The sequence below is a fragment of the Nuphar pumila genome, chromosome 12 (genome assembly GCF_984573655.1).
Source record: "Nuphar pumila chromosome 12, dmNupPumi1.hap1.1, whole genome shotgun sequence".
In the NCBI taxonomy this organism is placed as follows: Eukaryota; Viridiplantae; Streptophyta; class Magnoliopsida; order Nymphaeales; family Nymphaeaceae; genus Nuphar; species Nuphar pumila.
This window is the reverse complement of record NC_143260.1, coordinates 10,177,482-10,185,915: the sequence shown is the minus strand read 5'-3', so window position 1 is coordinate 10,185,915 and position 8,434 is coordinate 10,177,482.

The window sequence follows — 8,434 nt, the reverse complement described above, 5'->3', positions numbered from 1 at the left end:
AACATATATAGTATGAGACATTAAAGGCAATGTATTTAAAGTTTTGAGGCGGTTTTTGTTTTGTCCAAATTCATACAACTTATATAAGTTTTCATATGAGCACATCCTGCAACCAAAACGATAATAAGCACGACAAGATCTTTCATAAGTCATAGTTGTAATACCAAAACAAAAGTCCATGAATATAATCAAGGTCATATTTGAATATTCATAAATTTCATTACAAGTTATGTAAGACAATTCAAAATATCCAACAATTATATTATGTTAAACATAGTTTAAATATATTTTATATTATATAATATAGTGTAGAATAAATAGTTGATTTTTTTTTATTGCAAATACCAAGTTTAGAGTTAAAATCATTTTACTTCCGGCTTTGAAACAATATATCTTCTCTATAAATGAGTTAGCTTGAGCTTTGCTCGATAAGAGTACTAAAATATTTTATTTCTAGCTTTGAAATGATGCAGCTTTTTGGGAAACGTCCCCATTTGAGTTTGGCTCATGTTCAACTCGTTTACCAACCATAATTTAACTCTCTCTCTCTATCTATCTCTCTCTCTCTATATATATATATAGGAAAATTGAAATATATTTACCAACCAAATATGTTTGTTGATATGAATCAAGATTTTCATAGGTTTTTTTAGCAAATCTATCCTTGTAGATGCATTCGACATGGTCCATTTGCTATGAATCGACTATCGGATCACCGTATTTTGATCAAGAAATGTGATTTTTTATGCTTAAATATTTATAAAAATTCTAAGTCGTTGATTTTTAACTCTTAAAAGATCCTTTTTATACATCTTAATTGGATGATCCAAGAGTCTATTTCTATAAAACCAAGCATTTAGATCACATCCATATGGTAAAATTAAAAAAAAAACTATGAAAATCTTAGATCATACCAAACATATTTGGTTGGCAAACATGTTTTAGTTACCATATATATATATATATATATATATATATATATATATATATATATATATATATATATATATATATATATATATATATAAAGTTTCCTGCCGAAGCAGGTAATCTATAGGTCGGTCACCCACATGGTCTGATCTCTCTCTCATGCAACACAAGGTTGCCAACATGCAAAGGAAAGCAGGAAATGATTGCAGCGAAGTCTGCAAGTCTAGAAAACGCGTAAAGGTGCCCCACACCAAAGTCTCCTTTATGTGGAACCCGCGAGGGACTATGGACCCACGTCAAGTTAGATACCATAATTGTGAGAAAGCTATGGTCATGGTGGTGGTCCATATAGCACATCCAGGGTTGAACTGATGGGTTGCTTTTCCCCCTTGTGGTATGGTGCTACTGTATATGCCATTGGGATTTTATGAGTCCAACTTTTGACTATAAAATATTGCAGTAAACTCATCTTTGGGATTGGACCTCCACATTAGGGCTAGTGAACGAACCCAGGATGCAGCTTAGCTTAGGCCGACCTTATTTGCAAGCAATTGTTTGAACATGAGGTCCTGCTTTAGTACACTGATTCTTGTATCATTCTGTCTTCTTATGATGAGATACATGTGATCTTGTCCTTTTATTTCGACGTAATGAAGTATTTTTTGTTTTTGAGATTGTATGTAATAAACTACTAGTCAATAGGTGAAAGATGAAATGATGCCTATCCTCAGCAGCATATGTGTGTAAGAGAGAGAGAGAGAGAGAGACTTAGGTGTGTGTGCACCGCTGCTGGTGATGCCGAATGGCGGATGAGCTGCCAGAACGATAGAGAAAGCTTCCAACAATGGGGGAAATCAGGGAGAGAGAGAGAGAGAGAGAGAGAGGGAGGGGGGGGTCAGTCAATGTCGGGGTGGGTGTGTCCACCCTGACCCAACCTTACTTCAAGTTAAGGGGGGCATCATTATGTTACAAACCATCTCAGATCCGACCCTGAAAAGTCATTTTGGATCTAGATTTGTTCAAGAGACCCAGTCTCATAGGGACTGAGGACCCTATTTTCTATTTAGATTATTATTTTTGGTCTTTTTTTTTTTTTTTAAGACGCTTAGGTAGACTCTATAAATATGTTTTATTATTCTTGATTAATTATGAATAAAATTAGTAGATTAATTATTTTTTTATTATCCCTCTTCTTGAGCCCTAGTCTTAGAGAAAATGACTTTTTTCTCTCTTTTCTTTCATGTCTTCTTCCTCAACATTCTCCATTTGTCGTGTAGTTGGCTCTATCTGATGCAGAGCTTAGCCAGATCGAGAACGAACTTCTCTCTTTCTCAGTTTTTTTCTGCGTTGGAGCCTTCCCAAAGCCGGATTTGTAGAAATCATACCTCTCTAGGTTTGGGTTTCTATCAATTGGTATCAAAGCATTTCAATCCTGCGAGCCATATCGACCAATAGACTACCCCGGTAGACGCAGCAAGGGCCCACACCCTTCCCACTTTCATATAGGTACGATTTGATGCACATATTAAATTTTAAGTATATTTTTCAAATATGTTGCTTCAGATTTTTATCGTGTGGAGTCTTACATCAGACCCGAAGTTGATCTAACTCAAATTTAGAGGATTTATTTTTGTTTTTTGTGCCCATGATGATTTTTGGGTCTTCAAAGTGCTGAAAAATTGTCGCGACAACTTTGTAGATGTGTGGCTGAATTTTTTCTTAGCTCACACTAAGCCAAATATATATTTTGGTGCAACCTAGACACTTTTAAGAGGGTTTGATCAACCGGTGTTCTAAAACATGTTTATCTTGTATACGGAAGCCCACGCCTACCTGGCCACTGCGCACATGGCACTTTCGGTATCGTTACCATAACTCTTTTTTCTATAACGCAACTCGTCAGTGTGGGCCCATACCCTTCTTATTTTTGCAACCCTAGAAACTTGCAATATGACTTGGCACATTGTATGGATCAATGCGATCAAGATGGTCATAACAAAAAATTCGGCTTGGACGGTCAGACCTTAGGGTCCACCAATGGACCTTATAAGGCCGCCAACCCCAACTAGAATTTTCTAAGTTTATAGGGGTTGGACCTACAAGTTGACTATTTTAGGTCGAGTAATATTTCAGTATTGCTAGGACACCCGAGGAGGACCAGGTGGCCTTCCCCTCGATATAACTCGAGGAAGATGTTATCTGATGATATCACTTGTTAGTGTCCCATCTTGGGAGACCTACATGGAAGGGCTTTTCCCGAGCTCTAGTGATATGGTTTGTCCCCTCTACCTATGCCAATCACCATGTCACATTGTCCAAGATCCATTAATAGGGCAGCGTAATAAACTATCAGGCAAAGTTTGAGAGGTTAAGTAACATCGTCACCCACTAGTCCCAAGAGTGGTTGATTGAGACCTTTATCGAGAGCCTCAAGTCAGGCTTGTAGATCGAGTTTCAGGTCGTGAGACCAATATCCCTGATGCAAGCTTTCAAATTAGCATGTGTGGTCGAGGAGAAATGATCATGGATAAACTTGCGCTGGAGCTGGCCAAGTGGGATGCCTAGTCAGTGGAACATATCCCAAGGGAATCCAACCTCTAGCAGAGTCGTGTCCCACCCCACAAAGGAGGTTTTCCCTCCTAGGACAACCAAGCGGGCCATAGATTGCTCCCAAATGCTTATTCGAGCATCTAAACCATTACTCAAGATCAAAATAAAGTGGCTCGCTCACAAACATATGGAGGAGCATCACAAGAAGGGCCTCACCCATGTTATCACTACGATAAAGTATGGGTCGGGGACCACACGTGTAAGGTCCTAAATTTGCATTGATAGTGAGGTTGAGGGTGATGAGCTCAATGATCTCGAGTTGACTTATACAGATGATGACACTCTAAAGGAGGTTACAAAGATATCATATCATACTATAGCCGACATGGAGGTGCCTCAGACAATGAGGGTACCTGGTAGAACTGGTTCGTTGATGATTTCAATGTTGACAGACATTTGTTCGATGCACAACTTCATGTGTGCTCGGATGGCTAAATGAGCCAAGTGCACGACTACTCCTTAAAAGCCCTTTGAGGTAGTGGTCGATAATGGTATCAAACTCATATGCACCACTCTATGATCGAGAACGAATTTCTCTCTTTCTCAGCTTTTTTTTTGCGCCAGAGCTTTTTTGAGGTCAGATTTGTAGAACAGAAAATGATTGTACTCTATAGGTAATTTGATGCATTTTCTTAAAAACCTTATAATTTTTTATATTCTCTACATGTCCAAAATCGCAAATAGCTGAATATAAAAAGACCTTTTTACCCTTCACACATGTGAACTTCTCCTATATATACAAACTTTCTACTAAATATATGATTTTTTTACAAAATAATCTTTGTTCTCATATTTATATCTCTCTGATCAGATGTCAAAAACTTTTGTTTTTATAATTATAGGAAAGTTGAGACATAGGCATATAACTTTTATGTTTTGAGTCAGAATAGAAAACTCCTCTAGGGTTTTCGTTTCTGAGTTTCAAAACTAAAGTAGAAATATGCACCTCTAGGGTCGCATTTTTTGTCTATTGTATGCCATTTTTGACTACTTGCATAAGAAATCTGAAAAAACAGAAAAAAGAAAAGAGATAGATCGGGATGTTAGTTTTTCATAGACACCAAGATCACCTTGATCTTATGAGCGGTTAGGGAGAAACATTTAAAAGATAGATTGTTTCTTCTAAACATGCAAACAATAAACATAGACGAAGATGAGGAAGCCCACTTAAAATGAGGTCCGCACATTTTTTTGCAAACTTCACGAAGTTTGCATAAAATTATATGCGAACTTCATGTTAAACTTGAATAAAATGAGGAGGTCTTCATATATTGTATGTAGACTTCCTCAAGTCCTCACATATTTTATGCAGACTTGAAGAAGTCAGCAAATATTTTATGAAGACTTCCTTAAGTCCTCATATATTTTGTACAGACTTTCTCAAGTGCGCATAAAATATATGAGGACTCGAGAAAGTTTGCATAAAACATGTGAACTTTCTTATTTTGTTTAAGTTTAACAAGAAGCTCACATATAATTTTATGTGAACTTCGTTATGTATGCAACCAAAAAAAAAGTGTGAACTTCATTTTAAGTCTGCGTATACAACACTTGAGGAGCGAAGCAGAGTGATATATCATGCAAAGTTCATTAGTTTCACGCATGCAAAAGGTAAAAGGAACATTCCAATGCTAGCTATTTGCGATTTTGGATATGGGGAGAATATCTCAAATTATGGATTTTTTAGAAAAAAAACATCAATTTACCTGTACATTACGCTTGTTTTTCGTTTGTAGAAACTATGCCTCCCTAGGGTCAGGTTTCTATCACACTACCCACCCTGATGGGTCAGGATAGGCATGTGCCACCCTGGCCCCAATATGGCTCCGCCCCTGCCTTTCATAATGATGGATATGGTTAAGACAGTTTTTGATGGGCAGGGGTGGCCATCGGGCTGTCAGGTACCTGGCCCGTATCCAATCGGGGTTGGGCTGCATTTTGCAGCACATGCCCAATTCAAGTCGGGCAGGGTATGGCCCAATTAGATCATCAGACCCTAATCCGATTAAGCCCCTATGTAATTTATACAGGGCCGGGCAGGCCTAGTCGGAGCCCAAGTATAATTGAGTCAGGTCACGCTTGGGCCAAGACATGGGTCAGGCCTGTCAGGCCCTAGTTCGGCCAGCCCGATGGCTACCCGTACTCGTGTAGTTTTATACTATTGACACTAAAACTGGGTCTAAGACTCACGATTAGTATGACGCCTCTCAGCTTATAACTAGCTAGTTTATCTCACAGCATCCACATGAGTTTGTGAGCCACCACAGTCATAAAAGTGGATAAGTAACATCATATCTCATTGCTTTACATCAAGACATTTGAAGATGAGATTCTCTTTCACAAAGTGAATTTACATATCAAGGTGAATTATATGATGTAGAATACCATGTTCCATTTTCTTAAGTTTGTTTTGCATCATGGGAAAACCAGTGGATCTTGTTATCCACTGTTTCATTTTTGCTTTACATCATGAAAATTGACTGTTGATTCAAAGAGATCAATTAATTACATTGATAGAGCCTCAGGAGGAAAAACAAATTGGTTATATGAGTTATTACTGTGAAAAAGATGAGGACCGAAATAGGCAGTGTCATAGACCTTAATCTCCATGTCTCTTTGGCTGCTCAGATCGGATCAAAATATGGGCTCTATCCAATCAAGATCAACCCGGATCCAAGACTACATTAAATAGTATCTTTTCATCAAAGGACTGAATCAGGTCAAAATGATGCCAAGATATAGGATCCATGAAGGATATAACCTATCCATTTTTACATTGTTTTATAAAGTAAAAGGTGAGATTTAGTTTCCACTGATATTTACCATGTAGGGAGGATCAGGTGCAATCTGATGCACACTTTTGGTGTGTTGTTCCACCTAGTTATCCACCATCTTTGGACTGAAGATAAGGTGCAATCACATTAAGTGTGTCGCTGCACCTGATCTGCCTCCATCTTCTGTTGGGCCCTACAACTGACAGGTTGCACCAGAGAGATGGAGGACAGTCAGGTGCAATGGCACACTCAAAGTGCACAATGTGATTGCAATTTGTTATGACCTGATTTTCAGGAGCTGCTTCAGGATCTGCTCTCAAAATCTCAAATGCCACCTCAAGCCTATAAGAGGTAATTATTGCTTGTATGTGGGGTCCATTATGTTGATGTAGAAGTTTAGAAGTTTATGTGACTGAATATAGTGTGAAAAGTCAATAAACACGTGTCCATACCAAAAGAAATGAGAGTTTGCGACATGTTTATGTCAGAACCAAGAAAATCCACTCGGCGGAGCCCACATAGGGGGTATCTAATTAAAAAAACATGGTGGAACATCTTTCCTCTCTAGGTGATTAGATAGAATCTAATTAGGTTTTTTTTTTTATTAATTAAAACTTTTATTTAGGGTGGTCCTAGAATTTTCTTTCTATTATAGTTTTTACTTTACAGTAAGACTCTTTTGGGGCTTATGAATTAGTTGTTGGATTAAGATTTCACTCCAAACCTTCATGCTATAAATAAAGGTCTGAAGAACCCCTTTGAATTATGGAATAAAGTGATTCTTTTCTCCAGACTCTCTTTCTCTAGCCTTTCCCCTCTCTTTATTTTTCTCTCATCTCTCCAGACGTTCTTACCCCATTGATGTCTCTCTCATCTCTCATGTCTTCCCCTCTCTCGTCTCTGAGGTAAGGTGTGGATCAAACCTATGAATCTAATCATGCACTTCTACTAAGGGCTCAAGCCCTTCTCATTTCTCCAAAGTACCGTGGAGCGCTTCCTTACCTATGAAAACTAACATTGGAGCCCTTCCAATCATGGTTCTTATTATCAGTCATCCTCTCAACTTTATCTCATTATTTATACACTCCCTGGACCTCTTTTAATCTCCTATCACTAGCCCTTGCTTTCCGTAAATTTGTTCACGCCCCTACGCCAAGACCACACCCGAAATAGCAGTGTAGTCTCATTTTGTGGGTTGTTTTGCATTTTCTAATCTCCTACACTTACCCTTACTATACCTGAATATATAGATCCTTTTAAGACCTCCCTAGATCTACTACACAACTTCTGTAACTGATCTCAACCTTAGCTAAGATCCTACCCATGTTCAGAACCCGAAACACCAAAATTGCACCATACTGATTCAATAGAACGTATAGTTTTGACCATTTGACCTCACCTACCTCTTCAATGCCCCAATCTGACATCTCTGACCCCCAACACATGTACTAGACCTAAACACACATCCTTAGACTATCCTAGAACCTTGAGATTAGATCCTTTTAGATATAGACTGAAACCTATGTCTGAATCACTCATTGAACCCAAAACGAATGGTCCTACCCGATTTAGCTGAATTGACCTTGTAACTTCCCATACCTCCTAAACCATCACCATTGGAGACCTTTGACCCTTACCATATTGTATCAATCAGAGTACAATACCTTAGACACGTCAGTTATAGGCCAAAAGGGTCTGAAACTACAGGCATGATCCTCTCACTTTCGGCATGCTCCAACTAAAGTACCTATCTATTGTCAACTTGATGCTCCATTCAGGTCCAAGTTTTGAGCCATGAAATCCACTTCTTGAAAAGGGTACAACACAATTGATCTTTTCTCCCATCTGCAGGGTAATCAGATGTAGCGACACTTCAAAAGTGTGCAATAAAATTGCACCTGATCTTCGCTCAACCATAACCTACCAATAAACCTGCCGCTTTATCCTTGTGGCAAGGAACATACACCCCAAGTATCGAACTCTTCATGTCTTTCATGATTAAACAACTTAAGTTAACCCACCTAAATTGGCGTAGTGGGATGGGACCTAGATCGTTAAGCAAGTGGTGTAGGTTCAAATCCCATGTGTATCACCCCTTACGTAAGCCATAGTGTGGCGAC